Genomic DNA, 17673 nt, shown 5'->3' with positions numbered 1-17673 from the left:
TGTCACACCAGGTAGTAAGTAGCAAAATCAAGATTAGGGAACCAGTTCCAGAGGGGAAACAAGAGCTGGTTGTTAAATTTTCAGTGTGAGCATTTATAACTCAGAAATTAGCAAATACTACAAATCAGGACTTGATTTATTGTTTTATTTTTTATACTTAAGAAAATGAGAAAAAAAATCTTAATAATTCAGAGTAAACTTAAAAGTAAACTTAAATGCAATTGCATTATTTCCCAGAGAGCCAGTTGTTAAACATTTACCAACACATTCTTGATTAAACCCTCAATTTTCTCACTACAAACCAGCGTCCAAAGCACACGTTTCCCCCGGATTGAGGGTGAGATTAGGGTCCTTGTTGCTTAGTATAAATTGGTGGCAAAGCAACGGGGCATTTACTCCAATAGGAATGTCTATGTTAAGACAAGCCTTGGAAGCCTCTGGGACAGATTGATCTCTGCCTTCCATTTTGAACTCCCACTCTGTGGGGCCATGTTTTCCAGGACACGTCTGCTCAGCCTGGACAAATGATGGCTCATGGTGTTGAAGAGATGGTTAGCAGTGTTCTAGAAGGATTCAAGAAGGTAGCAAAACTATTGTAAAGCAAGATATAAGGGGGCTGAGTACAGAGGAAGAGGGCTCTAAAACAAATGGGCAATCAGCCATTCTAATGAAGATGAGTTATGTTGGGCCTCACATTTTGTTGCTTCTCCTTCAGCTGCTAGGTGTTCTGTTTGTTTCTTCGTTTGTTTTTAAATTAAGTAGGTTCAATTTCCTAGGATGCCTGTAGTATTAGATGTCTTACTGAAGTGTACGTCTAACAAGAAACTGGGGGAGGCTGACACCATATAGTCATACTATAAAATTGAACTAGTCTAAGGAATATTACATCGCTCTTTCTCTCTGTCTATGTATGTATGTATGTATATACATATATGTACATATATGTATGTGTACATACATGTATATATGTTTAAAATAAATGCTTCCCCCTTTAACAATTACACGTGATTTTCAAAATTACCTCTTGCGGGGGCGGGGGACTGTAGAAATCAGTAGAATTTAAGCCCCTCAGGGTAAAGATTGTTGTCTTGATCTTTCTGTCTCCATATCCAGTGCCATGTCTTAGACATAGTAAGCACTTAATAAATACTTGTTGAGATGAATTAAATCCTCTTACTGCACATTTGAATCACTGCTTTAAAAAAGTCAGAGATACATGATTGATCTGAGTCTAAAAAACCTTTACCAGTCTGCAGAAGTCTTGGGGGCTTAGAGAAGATTAGAGAGAGAGAGAGAGATTGCTAGGCCAGCCTCTGGAGAGAATTGTCCCCATTGGTGGATTATGGGATCGCAGATTTAGAGATAAAAGGGGTCTTAGAGAGCATCAAGTCTGAACGCCCTCCGACCTTGTTGGAAGTCGGTGGCTCTTACGCAACACTCTCTTACTTCAGGTTCAATGCTGAGACAAAATGAGGAGCTCCAAAGTCATTGGAGGCTTAGCAAAGATATGTGACAAGGATACGGTGACTCTTGGCTTTTTGGGCCCAGCCCCTCCCTCTTGTATTCACACGGAAATGCATTTGGTCATCAGGGCAGGATATGGTAAAGGTCTGAGTAACTCTCCTGGTATTCAGGGATCCAAATCAGAGGGAGGCCAACTGCACATAGTGGGGACTTTTTTATGACCTGAGGTAACAGGGAAGCTTCCTCAAGAAAGCAGGGGCCAGTCATGTCCCAAGGCAGCTTGACTGCTTTTTAGGAAAAGCTAATCCTTGGTGCAGGAAATGGGAAAGCTTGACTCAACCACAGCCCTCATTTTATAGATGAGGAAACAGAGGGTCCAAGAGGTTAAGTGATTTATCCACAGATGTATTCCGGAAGATATCATCTTTCAGATAATCAATTTTCATAAAGTGAATACTATTTTAAAGAAATAAGAAGTTGTTGTATGAATGCTCTGAGATTTAGGGCTTAGGAGGGACCATTAGAGATCATTTAATCAGCCCTCTCCTTTTGCATGTGAGGAAGCCAAGGTTTGGAGACATAGCGATAATTTGACCTAGATTCCAAAGCTAGTAAATCATAGTCAACATTCAAAACAAGGTCCTCTTCTGTCCCCAAAGCTCTAAATCAATCCTTTTCCCCACCACACCATTAGATATCTTCGTAAGGAAAAAAAAATCTAACATCTTTTATCTCAGGGTTCTTAACTTGGGGGCCCCAGACCAGTCTGGGGGTAAATTTCAGGGAGTCTATGAATTTGAATGGGAAAAGAAATTGCATCTTTATTTTCACTAACCTTTAACTGAAATTTAGCATTTCCTTCAATTACTTAAAAATGTGATTCGGAGAAGAGGTCCACAGACTTCAACAGATCACCAGAAGGTCGATGACACACACAAAAAGATTAAGAACTCCTGCTTTAGTTTGCCATTCTTTGTTTGGTAAGAATAAAAATTATCCCCTATTTTTGTTTCTTTTGTAAACATAGATTCACACATATTGGCTTCATTTTAAATGGAGCACAACAGCCGTATGACTGAGTCCCATTACAGCTGGCTCTCTGACACTTTGGTGAGGGAGAATGTCCATAAATGGCCACTTTCTGGAGGCTAGAGAAAAATGACTGTTACTCCCAGCCTGCCTTTTTTGTTGTTTTTTCACCTCATTTCCCTACCTCTGCCTTCTTATTTTGCGTGGAACTTTGTTTACTCATAGAAGTATTCACAACATGCCAGGCACTGTGCTAAGTAAGGAGGATACAAAGAGAAAAAAAGGCAAAAGCCAGCCCCTGCCCTCAAGGAGCTCACAGTTTAATGGGGGAGACAACATGCAAATGGTTATGTCCAAACAAGATATAGACAGGATAAACTGGAGATAATCAACAGAGGGAAGGTGCTAGCATTAGGGGGATTGGGAAAGGATTCTTATAAATGGTGGCACTTTAGCTCAGACCTGAACCCAGGGAGACCAGGAGATAGAGATTAGAGGGGAAGAGCATTTGAAGCTTAGGAGACAGATAATGCAAATGCCCAGAGTCTGAAGATGAACTGTCTTGTAAAGGAACACTAAGAAGACCAGTGTCACTGGATTGCAGGGTATGGAGGGGAGAGTAAGTTATAAGGAGACTAGAAGGTTGGAGACAGCCAAGTTATGAAAGGCTTGAAAAGTCAGAGGATTGTATATTTGATCCTGAAAGTGATAAGGAGCCACTGGAGTTTATTGAAAAGAGGAGTTACAGGCTTGGGTTTTAGGGAAATTACCTTGACAGCAGAGTGGAAGATAGAATGGATTAGAGAAAGAAGAGGAGGCCCTGGTTGGGGACTTGAGGCTGAAAGACTAATCAGCAGGCTAATACAATGGTAAGGGGACGAGGGCCTGCACTGGGATAGGGACAGTGTTAGAGGAGAGAAATAGGAAAGATGCGACAAAAGGTAGAATTAATAGGACTTAACAACACATTGGTATGGGGGAGGGGTTGTGAGGGTGAGGAGTCTAAGATGTGTGATTGGGAAGATGGCAGGGCCCTCAATAGGAATAGAAAGAGGAAAGCTTAGGGAGAAGTGGGGAGGATAATGATTTTGAGCTAAGAGCAACCCTAGGGATCATCTATTAACCTTCCTCCCTTTTTTTCCGCAGTCAATTAGCATTAATTAAACACATATTCCAAGTCTAATGCTGTGTTAGATGCTGTGGTGGGTGGGGTAGACAAAGGATGAATAACACAGTGCTTGCCTGTACAGAGCTTATAACCTAGTTGGGAAAAGTAACACACATAAAAGACTTTCTGACTGTCAGAGCTGGGAGTGGTCATCTCCAATTCCCTCATTCTACAGAGGAGAAAACTGAAGCCCAGAAAAAGGTACCAAAAAGTGAATTGCCTAAGTCACCACACAGGTAATAGGTAGTAGAGCTGGAGTCAACCCCAGGTACATTTGCTCATTCCAAAGCTCTTCTCCTGCACTTTGCTGAATGTAGACTGAAACAATCTTCATGAAATAGAGGCTAGAAAACAAATTATAGGATCACGGGATTCAATCGAAAGGGGGCCTCAAAGGGCATCTGGTACTATTCCCTCATTTTTCAGATGCAAAAACAGAGGCCCAGGAGGTCAGGTGTTTCCCCAGGGTCACACAGATGGTTAGTGTCAGAGGGAGGCCATTGGTGTCCAGGGTCAGGGCTCTTTCCCCACACCATGCAAAGATGACTGCAGAAAAAACTTATATCCCACACTGGCACCAAGCTCCCATGTGAACCTTCTATCTGTTCTGAATTGGGAACCATGGAACATTTCAGGCTTCTTGATAATTTTTAAATTTAGAAACTATCCCCATTAAACTTTCTAAAAATGGAGTCCAAACTCTGTTTTCCAGTTGAAGGAAAATCACAGAATTTGTCAGAGATAAGTTGCATCAACAACTATGTGCCTTCCCTCAGAAAAGGCGCTTCCTTGTTCTTGGCCTGTTTCCTTAATTGTCAAACGAGGGAACTATAGTTCAACAACAACAAATATTTACTGAGCACTGCTGAGTGCCAGGTGCTGTGCTTAGCGTTGGGGATACACAAAAAGAAAAGGAAAGAAAGTCCTTGCCCTCCAGGAGCTTACGATCTAATGAGAGAAGACAACACACAAGTAGAAACTGGAAAGAGAGGGGATCTCCTATCCTACAGAACTGAGACTAAATAGAGCTACAGATGGGAAGTAGAAAATGAGCTGGAGAATCCAGCTCCGCACTTTGCATCTGCTGCTCCGTCTGGCTTCGGCTCCACGGAACAAGTTGCCCCTTCTAAACTCTCCACCATGGTGCTAATTCAAGCCTTGATTGACATCCCTTCCCTCACCTCTGACTGGAGAGCGGAGTACCAAACTCCTCCCATGCCTTCCTTTACAGAGAGTAGAAATCGGACTTTTTGGCTCACTCCACTTTGCCTCTGTTGCCCTACCTTGTCTCAGCTCCACGGAACACGATTCCCCCACACTAGGTACCCTTTCATCTCCCCCAGCCACACTTTCCTGCCTCTTTTTGTATGTTGTCTCCTCCTTTAGATTATAGGCTCCCGGAGGGCAGGGTCTGTTTTTTATTTTATTAATTGTATCCCCAGATCTTGGCACAGTGTCTGGAACATAGCAGGCATTTAATAAATGCTTATTGGATTGAATTGAATTGGCCCCTTCAAAAGAAAAGCTTTGGGTAGAGTTCCGTGCTCTACTGTCCCAGTCCTCTAGTCAGAGGGAGAGGAAGCTGAGGGAGTTGGGAAGGGACTGAGTATGAGTTAAACAGCATGACAGGGAGATTTCTGGTAATGAGCTCCTGCTGGGCATTTTCTGTTCTGTGGCATCGAGACCAGGCAGAGCTGCAGGGGCAAAGTCGTTTGTAGGTTTTCTGTAAAATAGACACTGACATTCAATTCAATTCTGACATTCCATGAGACTAGGTTGTATTATGTCAAAGTTGAATCAGTCTGATGGTCATTTAGACTAATTCTTTCTTTCTGAGGCATCCCCACTCACCATATGTGACACTGGGGCCATCTTTGACTTCTCCCTCTCCCTCACCTCTCACACCGAGCACTTAGAAGGAGTCAGGCGGAATACTAGATTGAGTACTGAATTCACATTCATCCTTCCTATCTGTGTGATCCTGGGCAAGTAACTTTACTGTACCTCTATCAGCCTCCTTTCCCTCATCTGTAAAATGAGGATAATAATGGCAACTACCTCACAGGGCTGTGTGAAAATCAAGTGAGACAATATATGTGGAGTGCTTTAGTTCAATTCATTGAGTATGTATTAAGTGCATAGTATTTACAAGGCATTGTATTGGCAGTGGGGATACTAAGATGTATATACCATAGGCCCTTATAAGAAATTAGAGACGGCAGAAGACTTAGAAATCATGTAGTCCATTTTTTGTTACTGTTGTTTAGTCATTTCAGTTGTGTTCAACTCTTCATGACATGGGTTTTCTTGGCAAAGATGCTGGAGTGGTTGGCCATTTCCTTCTCCAGCTCATTTTACAAATGAGGTAACTGAGGCAAACAGGGTGAAGTGACTTGTCCAGGGTCACACAGCTAGTAAGTGTCTGAGGCTAGATTTGAATTCAGGAAGATGAGTCTTTCTGACTTCGGGCCCAGAGCTCTGACCACTGTGCCACCTAGCAGCTCCCATCTAGTCCAGCACTTGACACATCTCCATAAAGCCTTCTTCATGGAGAAAAGATTTGTATCTTCTACCAAACTGGGTAATGACCCACTTGATATAACAATATAACCATAACTGTAACTATAGCTATATCTAGATAGATAGATAGATAGATAGATAGATAGATAGATAGATAGATAGATAGATAGACAGACAGACAGGCAGGCAGACAGGCAGACAGACAGACAGACAGACAGACAGACAGATAGATAGATGATAGATAGATAGACAAAGAAAGCATCCTATAAAACTTAGAGCTATTAGATAATCTCTACAGTCCCTTTTAGATCCACATCTATGATCCTAAGGTGAGAATGCTATAGAAAGAGTATAAGAGTGTAATGTTATGCATGTAGTAAATGAGACCCAGAGACGTCAAGTGATTTGGCCATAGTCACACAGATCAGAAGTAGTAAAGCCAGGATTCAAACCCAATTGCTCTGAAAGGAAAACCAAGGTTCTTTCTCTTCTGCCACAGAAGCTTGTGTCCAAATAGGAAGAATAGGTGGATAAATATCCATGATGCAAAGTAGAATGAAATAAATACAAAGAAGACCTAACAAAGGACCTTGAGAAAGTCAAGGTGGGAGAGATCACTTCATGGGTGAGGAGCACATGGGGAGAGGGGAGGAGTAGATGATATGGGGAAGGATCTGATCTTGGCCATGAAGAGAGGAAGGGATTTCTACAAGCAGAGAGGGCATCAATGAGGCCATTTCAGAAAGTATGAACAAAGATACAGATGTATAAGTGGCCAGGCTGAGAGGCAAAAAGGGAGAGAAATCCAGTGGAGTGGGAACACAGAGGGGAGAAGTATAAGATTTTAAAATCCAAAATTGACTCCAGCCTTCCTTCCCCAAATTGTTTCCATTAACATTTACAGATGTTTGCTCCTGCCTACCCTCAGGGGAAGCTTGGTTTTGTTTATTTTGATTTTGCTAGAGTAAATTGGCCCTCCCTCTCCATGTGTAGTACTTTTTTAGCTCCCAAATGGACCACCATTGGATAAAATGTTTTTCAAGCTCTTGCTTCAGACAAGGAAGTAGTTGAAAGAGCCCTGGATTTTGAGTTAAAAGATGGATTTGAATCTAATTTCTGCTATTAACTGTTTGTATAATCTTGGGTAACTAACATTCCTTCTCTAGGCTTTAGTTTCCTCATCTGTAAAATGATGGGGGTTGGACTAAGGTGGGCAGTGAGTGAACAAGCATTTATTAGATGCTTCTCACATAATAGGCATTGGTCAAGTGAAGGGGCTACAAACAAGCAAAATGAAAGACAGTCCTTGCCTTCAAGGAGGTTATAGTCTGAAAAGGGGAGATAACACATGAAAAGTGGCAGGGCATCAGGTGTGGGAGGGGAGAAGGAAGATGCCAAGCCGGGGACATGGTGTCAAAGCCTGGAGCCTTAGAAGCACAGCTGGGAAAAGCACGAAACATAGTCAGCCAGGGCCCATCCCCAAGATGGAGAACATTGAAAGGAATTCACCAATGGGAAGAAAGATGGAGAAGCTGAAGCAAGTTCCAAGGTGAGAAGAGAGCTAAGTCACACCTTTGAAGTCTGGAGAATTAGCATTCTGGGAGGAGAATGAAGCATGGCCTTCCTGTCCCCAAATAGAGGGCAATTTGTAAAACAACCAGTACTAAGAGGTCAAGGGGAAATTTGGGCTAAGTCAGGGGTGGGAGACCTGCAGCCTCAAGGCCCCATGTGGCCCTCTAGGTCCTCAAGTGTGGCCCTTTGACTACATCCTTAGGATTTGTTCTGTGAAGCTTGGATTCAGTCAAAGGGCTGCACTTGAGGACCTAAAGGGCCACATGTGGCCTCAAGGCCACAGGTTCCCCACTCCTGGGCTAGGTGATCTCTAAGGATCACAAGATCATAGATCCCATATAGAACTAGAAGGGGCCTCAGTGACCATCTAGCCTGACCTCCTAGTGTTGAGTAAACCAAGGACCAAACAGCTTAAGTGGTTTGCTGAAAGTCACTCACAGTAAGCCTCAGCTCAAGGATTAGAACTCAAGTTCTGTGACCGCCATTGCAGAAAGGTTCTCTCTAAATTCTCACTCCAAATCTACGCTCCCAGGGTGAGACTGAGCTTACGTTTACAATAGCACTTGATATGCGAAGAATATGCCCCAGAGAGCAAAGCAACACATCTGCTGTCTGCAGTGGGAGAGAGATACATAATTGTGGTACCAACAGGCAATACCATAACCTGGAACTATTTCTTATCTTTCCTGCAACGCCAGCAGATATACCAGGGGCTGCTGTCACGTCCCCATGGGGGTGATTTCCAAGATGAGAGTTACTGTCCTGACTCAAGGTGAGCAGATAAAATATATTGCATGAGCTAGTATCCATGACAGGCAGATGGTGGTGATTGTTTTTATCCTTCAAGCCCCATTACTGATATCTATGCTGCAGCTGTGCAAGGCGGAAGTGGAGGGTGGGGGGGGGGATACATCTGCGCAGAAGAAATTCTATTACCCAGAAAGAAAGGGGGGCAAGCAGCAACAATACTCTCCATTAGCAAAGATTAATTGATTTCCTTTTTTAAGTTCTCTTTGAGACCCCACTTAGAAATAATAGGACCAAGATGGAAAAAAAAAGAACTTCAGGCTATTAGATTTCACTCTATCTGAAGTATGGAAGAGGAATATTTTTTTCTTCTTAATTCATGACTAAATGGTAATGCTTAAAGCAGGGAATCTATGGCCAGAGAGATTCCAGTGTTAATTAGACAGAGGAATCTAAAGAATTTGTCACCCAACAAAAGCCCTCCAGTTTGGAATGTCCTTGTTACGTCTGGGCCTCACACTTTTCCCTTGAGTGAACTGCCAAGCAGGTGGATGACGCCCCTTTGAGATGATAGGGTCACCAATAAATTAACAATTGGCCACTGTGGTGGTTAAAAATAAAATTTAATTGATGCTAAAATAGTTTGATTAAATTATATAGATATGCAATAGAAAGAGCCTTGGATTGATTCATTGCCAGGAGATCTGGGTTCTATTCCTGACTACTTCTGTATGACATGGTTCTCCGAGCCTCAGTGTCCTCATCTGAAAACTAGGAATAATAACATTTGTACTACCTATCTCAGTTCACATGGAGGATTTTGTATTTATGTCTATAAAGGCAGCTAGGCAGATAGAAGATGGTGGATTGAGAACCAGGTCTACAGTCAGAAAGGCCTGCGTTGAAATCCAGCTTCAGATACTTCTTGTGACTGTGGGCAAGACACTTAACCTATTTGCCTCAGTTTCCTCATCTGTAAAATGTGGATAATAACAGAGTTATTGTGAGGATCAAATGAGATAATGTTTGTAAGGCATTTAGCACAAGTCTTGGCATATAGTAGGCGCCATATAAAGGCTTATTCCCTTTCTTTTTACCTAAATTCTTCTTCAGGTGAAGACACAAAGTGAATGACTTATTGATCTGGGTTGCTGTGAGGGGAGCACGCTGCCATTTACAGAGCGCTTTAAGGCGTGCAAACCACTTTATACACATTATCTCATTTCATCCTCACAACAAGCCTACTGCGTACCAAACACTAAGTATGTGAAGAAAGACAAGACAGACCCTTCTCTCTGGGAAGTCACGTCTAACGAGGGAAATGAAGAAACTGAGGGTGGGAGAAGCTAAACGACTTGGCCAGAGTGACCCGAAGAATAACAGGCTAAGGCAAAATTCCCACTCAGGTCTTCCTGACTCCAAGTCAATACTCTATGCAATGAGCCATGTACTTGCTTATCAGATGATCTCTAGGGACCCTTTTAGCTCTAAATGTACGATTTTATCAGAAGAATGATTGGGAAAGAGTATATGAATGAACAGAAAGACAAGATTTCATTGAGGAAACTAATGATTGGAGGAAGCGAGCAGATCATGGTAGTACAAGAGATGTACAGGCCCAATACAAAAGATCAAGATGAAAGGCTTCATCACAATGGACAGATCCTCTCTGGTTGATTTTTAGGAAGAAAGGGACAACGGAACAGAATGAGAAGGCACCGAGGAACTGCAATCTGTACCAGTGAAGAGACTGCCCTGCTCAATGAGATGCTGATCCAGTGAAATATTGAAATTCATTGGGAATCCACTGACCTGGGTTCCAGTCCTGGCATGGCCCAACTCTGTTGTTGTATGACCTCGGCCAAAGTATTTCACCTCTGTGGACTTTGATTCCTTTTTTTTCCTTTTTTTAAAAAAGTTTTATTGACATTTTTAGTATTTTTTTTATATTATTATAGCTTCTCCCATTATTTTTCTCCCATCTTCCCCTAAAGAGCTATCTCATAAACAAACAACATTTTTAAAGACAGAAAAAAAGAAAAACAAGGGAGGAATCAGCATAATTGATCAATATATCAAAAAAAAGTCTAATAATATATGTAATATAGTATGCATATGTCTCTCTCACCTCTGCAAAGGGATGGAGTCTTCTCATATCTCTTCTTTCAAGATATACTGGTTCTTTATAATTTTTCGACATTCCCTTTGACATTTTTTTTATGACTATGATTTCCATTTATATTGTTGTAGTCATTGTATATACTGTTTTCTTGGCTCAATTCCCGTTATGTGTGAAATTGAGAGGTTAAACTACATCATTTCGTATCTCTTCCACATCTAAAATTCTGTGATTGTTGTGATCTCAGAAAGAATTGCTACCATCTGAGCATGAAGTCATTACGGTGAGACTAGGGTAATGAACCATAGAGGAAAGTGCAAAACACAGAACTGCTTTGAAGGAAGAAAAGTTACGGCTTGGTAACAGATTGAATATATCAAATAAATGGAGGGTTCAAAATCAAAACCAAGGTCTTCAACACCAGATCTTGTTCAGTCAAAACACTGGCCAAACAGGAGTTGTACCAGTCACAAAATATGAAAGTTGGCAGAGAGGTAAGGTGGTTCATCAACTTTAGCGACTTCACTGAGTTTGAGGCAAATGGGCTATTTCAGCCTGTGATGTAATCATGATAATAATTAAAATGAGGATGGGGAAATCACATACATTCTGAGGAGATAGAAATGGAAAAGTCTTTTATCTTCCCCATTTTCCTTCTCTCTGAACCCTTGTCACAAAAAAGGTATAATCTATATACTAACAATAATAAATTGTATGTATGTGTATAAATGTATTTTTGTTTGCTTTATATTTACTTGTTTTGTCTTCTATTTCTTTTATAGACTAGAACCACCCCCACTCCTAATTGGTCTCATAGTCTTGCTATGGGAGATTTTTCATGAGATCATAGGTTTAGAGCTACAAGAAATCTTAGGAGTCACCAAGTCCAAGTCACTGTGCTCTCTTCCTTTTACAGATGAGGAAACTGAGGCCCACAGAGGTTAAATGACTTAATAAAATTAAATTGATTTACATCAATTTATTAGAAATAATTTACTATTTAAATTAAAAATTAAAGTCACAAACAACTAGTAAGTGCCTGGGATGGCATTCAAACCCAGGTCTTCCTGATTTCAGGCCAAACATTCTTTCTACTACACTATGCTGCCTACACCGTAGGTATTCAACTTTTTCTAAATTCCTCTTTTTGAAAAGAATGGAAGTCCAAGTCCATGGGATAAAGACTGGAAAACTTGTCCTAAATTAAATGCTGAACTTTATTGGACAAGGGAAAAGCAAGCTTAGTTGAGAAATGATGTTGCTGCAAGCTCCTTCTTTCACTGCCTGAGAAAGATACATTGTTTCCTGTTCCATCACACAGCAGAGGGCAGCTGCTCTTCTCTAGTTCCTCCGGGAGGAGAGGAGGGAGCAAGATGGATTAAACACCTACTATGTGCAGAGAACTATTCTAGGCCACATGAGGACATAAATAACCTGAGATAACTTGGGCCTTGCTTCCAATGAAGCTGACATTATAGGAAAAGGAGGCTACAGAAACAGAAGTAACTACACTATCCTCTAGTACATGGTAAGGGCATTAGAGAGGTTTAGATAGAGTTATGTGATGTTCAGGTGAGAAGACTGTAGCTGAAGCCCTGGGATGGGAGGGATAGAGGAAAGCTTTAGGGAGGAGGTGACCCTTGCTTTGGGTAAGAAAGGATTAATAGGAATTCAACTAAAAAAAAGAAGGAAAATATCCCAGGCAAATGGAATAGCCATGGGGTGAGAAACTCAGGCTAACAAGGTCATAATTTTGCCCTCTGGCCAATTCTAATTATCTTGCAAATCTAATTATTTTAGAGTTCCTTTAGGCTAGCATGAAATAAACTAAGCAAAATAAAATACTTTCTAGAGTGCCTCAAGGACTAACAAATAGGAAAAGAAGCAGAGGTAAGCGTTCTGTATACTTTATAGGGTTATACAAAACCAGTTGTCACTTTTTAAAATATTCACATCAACCTGTAGGACCCACCAACTTTATCAATACTGCTTGGGAGGAAAAAAAAATTAAAATGGGTAACTTCCTTTCGCCAACCAAAGGCAGCTGAGCTATCCTTCAAGGTCACTTAAATACTCTTTCAGGATTCTCACAACAGAGAACACCAAGGATCAAGAATTTTGTTGTTGGGGTTTTTTTTGAACCTTCCCTATAAGGCAGAACTAGGAAGTATGGATAAAAGCTGCAGAGAAGATGATTTAGGCTTGTTGAGGAAGAGGGAAAATGTCCTAACAATTAAGGTTTTCCCCAAGTGAACTGGGATGCTTCTTAAGGTAATAAGTTCATCAAGACTGGAAGTAATGGAAGCTGAAGACATCAGTTGTTAAGGAGTGCTGTAGGAGAGATTCTGGCTTAAGAATGGGTTTGACTACATGCCCTCTGAAGTCCCTTCCAGCTCTGATATTCAATGATTCTGTAATTTGAACTCAGACTCTGATTCTAAACAGGAATCCCAACTTTGCTGGTCCCTAGCTATATGACCACAGGCAACACAGATGATCTAATACTTACACGAGAGGAATGCAAATAAGTCTAGATAGGTGATCATGACTCCACACCACATTTGCAACATATATCTTCAATTTATGTCTTCCCATTCCAATTTTGCTTCTGTTTCTTTCTCCATTGATCCTCACCTAAATCCCATACTACCGCTCCCTAAGGTTCCTGTGTTTTCTCACATTAGTATGTCTTACTACACAATGCTACTCCACTGTTCTTTTTATCTCTTCTTTCTTTTGAATAACATATTTCTTTCCAAATTCATATTCAAAGCATAAATCCCATATTAAGTCTCAGGGATTCCTATGTGATTAAATTTGGCTCCTTGCATCATTTACCCCACTTACTATCCATACCTTACACTTTTATAGATAAACATCTGGAGCCATGGGTTTCAAGGCTAACTCTTTTCTAAAATATTGCCTCCTGTGAATTACTGTTCTCTTCTAACACTCTTTTTTTCTATGCTTCACATGCCACTCTCCATGGTATGTTACTTGGCAGACATAAATGTGTTGGTTTTTCCCCCTTCCCTCTCCCTATTTTCAGTTAAATTCCTTTGATCAGATTCTCAAATTTCCAGGCAATATTTGATAAAGAGTTGCTTTAAAAAAAAGTGTAGCATATGGGCATAGTAGAACATTATTACACTATAGTAATAATAGCTAATATTTACACAACATTTTCTGTTTGCAAAGCTTTTCGCAAATATCTCATCTGATCCTCATTAAAACCCTGAGAGATAGATGCAATTATTACCCATATTTTACAGATGAAGAAACAGAATCAGACAGAATTTAAGTGATCTGCCAAAGATCAGAGAGCTAGTAAGTATCTGAGGTCAGATTTGAACTCAGGCTTTTCTGACTCCCGATCCAGTGTTCTGTCCATGGTGTCACCGAGCTACTTCTAAGAAATGATGTGAGGAATTCAGAGAAACATGGGAAGACTTGTATGAAGTAAAACAAGTTGAAGGTATATGAACAATATCCAATGACTACAAAAATAGAAACAGTAACAATGCTAACAAACAAATACTGATAAATTGTAATGAACATTCTAGATCTTGGAGTACTGACAGTAATACCTCCCTCTATCCCGTCACTTGATCAGTAAGAGGACTACATCAGTAAGTGGTCATTGTGTGAGTAGCCTCTACTTAAATATTTTTTTCTTTCCCACCAGAAGAATAATTGGGGGTGGGTAGGGGAAATGACCATGGTGTTCAAATAGAAGATTAAAAACAAATATCAAAAAGTAAGTAGGAAAAATTTCAGGAAAGCATTTTTATTGGCCCTTGTTAGGTGTACCCTATCCTTGGACAAAGACCCAGCATCTATATATTTTGAGCCATAATCAATAAATCCAAATTTTATTCTCAACTATTATCTTCTCAGATGGCTGTTCATTTCCTCAATCTACTTTAGAGGTTGAAAGATCATTTATGTCACTGCTGTACTTCACAGTAGAGATCTCCATTTCTTCCTCTTAATATTACTAAATGATCTCTCTCCTGAAGGTACCATAATATGCCAATTAGAACAGCAGTTCTGCCTGGGCTTACCAAGAAATAAAGGCTTTGAGTATGGTTCCAGTGATTGAGTATCCCTCTTTCTTCCAGTGGCCAGCCTAGATGAATTCGGAGAGATCCTCACTAGTTTGATCAGAGGCTGATGGGTTTCTTTTTAGCCACAGACAACCATGAAGATCATCTACAAAGGAGAAAGAAGATTGCAAGCTGTATCAGTGAAAGGACTACTAACACCAAGGGACTCACAAGTCCTTAAAATATGGAAATAATTCTTCTTATGATTATTATTTTTCTTTTTTTGTTTGTTTTTTGGTGAGGCAATTGGTGAGGCATAACACTCAGTGTTATGTGTCTGAGGCCAGATTTGAACTTAGGTCTTCCTGACTCCGAGGCTGGTGCTCTACCCACTGCACCACCTAGCTGCCCCTAATTATTATTTTTCTTGTTCTCTTCTTCCTTTACCTTCCCCCCTCTACTCTTCTTATCAGCAGCATCTTCATCATTCTACCATTCTACCATGAAACTAAGCGGGTTTCCAAAGGTAAAAGTTTAATGGGATTTATTTCTTCTCCCCCCCCCACTCTACATTCCCTGATCCTACATGTATTAATATTAAGGGAGAAGTATTTCCATCACTTTAAAAACTCCTAGTGTCAGCCATTAAGTATATCTGGGACTAACATCTCTACCCCCAGTAAGCCAGGGGCTCTGCCTCGTTATTTACACAGAGGCAGAATGCAAAGCTACAAATCCGTGGGTTTGGATAGAAATGTTGGCATTGAAACCTGTATCAACTGAATCCCTCCAAAGATGCTGAGGATAACTCAGGAAAGCTCTTTAATTCTCTGTGCTAGCATCATGTACAATAGCAAAAGCAGAAACAGCAATCATTTTAATTCCAATATTAATATTATAAAGGGAAATTTCTTTTTCTTAGGCTGTTTTGGAATCAGATTATTTTGAAAAATACATCTTTCCTAATGCAGTGACTTGATGAAACAGCAGGGGAGCTTTCCTTCACCCATTAGCACTTGAAATAGCACTTTCCTTTGGCTCAGGTGTTATAGTCTGTAGAAGAAAACTTCCCTAAATGGTTAAATTATTTTGCCTTTTTGTTTTTTGTTTTTTGGTTTGTTTGGTTGGTTTTTTTTGTTTTTGTTTTTGTTTTTGTTTTTTGTTAAAGAACTCGAGTTCCTATTCAGGGCGACTACAAATTCCACCCAGAATTTAAGGAACACATTGGAGGCCATCTCTGGCTGGGTGATACAAATCTACATTAATAATACTGTAATTTGTCACAGTTCCACAAAGCTCAGCTACCTAATAATAGCAATACCTTTGTAAGTAATACCTTCATGCCCCTAAGCAATTTTCCAAATGTTTTATATGAATCTGTTTCAAGGCTATTGAGCCCAAGCTTTCTTCCTCCTTAATTATCAAACATACTTCTTTGTTTTTTATTTTTTTAAAGTTTTATTCACAAGGCAATGGTAATCTAGAGGCTACAAATTCACTCACTCCTTCATTATCCAAAAGTCTTTCTTAAGGCAAACCTAAGATTAAATGACCAGCAAGAGCCCTTCCAAATGCATTTTGCCTGTGGCTGTGAACTGGAAAGAGCACCACAGACCCTGCTCAGGAGACCCTGTTCTTTGTCACAGCTATGTGTGATATCCTGTAAGACTGTGATGAGGGAAGAGCTTCATACCTTTATTTCCTTTCCTTAAAACATCCTAGAAAGCGAGCTGTTAACGATTTCTCAGAAGCCCAGGAGAGCGAAGACCACGAGTCGACATATTGGCCAAGCTAGGTCTAAACAGTTAGCTCCTCTATAAGAGCCCTGTCAGAGGACATCCAGCTGTTTCTAGAAGACATCCAGTGATATGGAACCCAGCACCCCTTGAGGCAGTCCATTCCACTTTGCACTGCTCTGACAGGAAGGTTGGATTAAAAATCTACCTCTTTACACCTCTTAGCACTCCTAGTACTTTCTGGGACCAAGTAGAACTGTCTAATCATTATTATTTTTATCTTTTATACAGGACTTCAGTTTGCAAAGTGCTTTAGAAATATTTCATTTGATTCTCATAACAACCCTTTGAGGGAGGTCAGATGGGCAACTGAGGCAGAGAGAAGTTATGACTTGCTCAGATTCATACAGCTAGCAAGTGTCTCGGGCTGAATTTGAATTCAAGTCTTCCTGACTCCAGCTCCAGAACTCATATCCACCACTTAGCTGCTGAAGATCCTTCTTCCAGGACAGAGGATACAGCACTGAGCCCAGGGCTGGGAAAATCTGAGTTTAAATCCAGCCTCGACACTTGCTAGCTATGTGACCCTGGGCAAGTCACTTAACCCTGTTTGTCTCGATTTTCTCATTTGTAAAATGAGCTGGAGAGGGAAATAGCGAACCACTCCAATATCTTTGCCAAGAAAACCCCAGTGGGTTCACAAAGAGTTGGACATGACTGAAAATGACTGAACAACAACACCTTTCTATGTGAATGTTGTTCAAATACAGGATCATGGTGATCATGACCACACCCCAGATGCTAGTCATGGTGTCTTCCACAATGTTTGTTGACTGATTAATTTTCTTGTCCAAATTAAACCTCCCCAGTTTCTTCAACTGACCTTCTTCAGATGTGCTCCCCAGTACTCTTAGCATTCTGTCCATCTTCTTCTGGAGGTAGTTTGTCAATGGACTTCTTTAAATGTGGCCCCCAAAACTGAGCATACACAGTCTGGCCAGAGCAAAGGATAACTAGCCTATCATCGCCCTCCATTGGAACTTACACTACTTTTTTTTAGCAATTTTGTTATCAGTTTATCATTTTTTTGTTTGTGGTGTCACATTGTTGTTTTTTTTAATCAGCAAATTTCAATTTGATGTCATAGTCATTTCACAATAAACAATGTCTCCTATAGTATGTTCCCATCAGAAAATTTTACAAAATTTTCTAATATGATAATTGCTATTGAAGGCATACATAAATGTCCACTTTACCATTTCTTATCAGAAA

Source organism: Phascolarctos cinereus, unplaced genomic scaffold (genome assembly GCF_003287225.1).
Source record: "Phascolarctos cinereus isolate Bilbo 61053 unplaced genomic scaffold, phaCin_HiC Scaffold_2;HRSCAF=192, whole genome shotgun sequence".
NCBI classification, from domain to species: domain Eukaryota; kingdom Metazoa; phylum Chordata; class Mammalia; order Diprotodontia; family Phascolarctidae; genus Phascolarctos; species Phascolarctos cinereus.
This window is presented reverse-complemented; position numbering follows the sequence as displayed.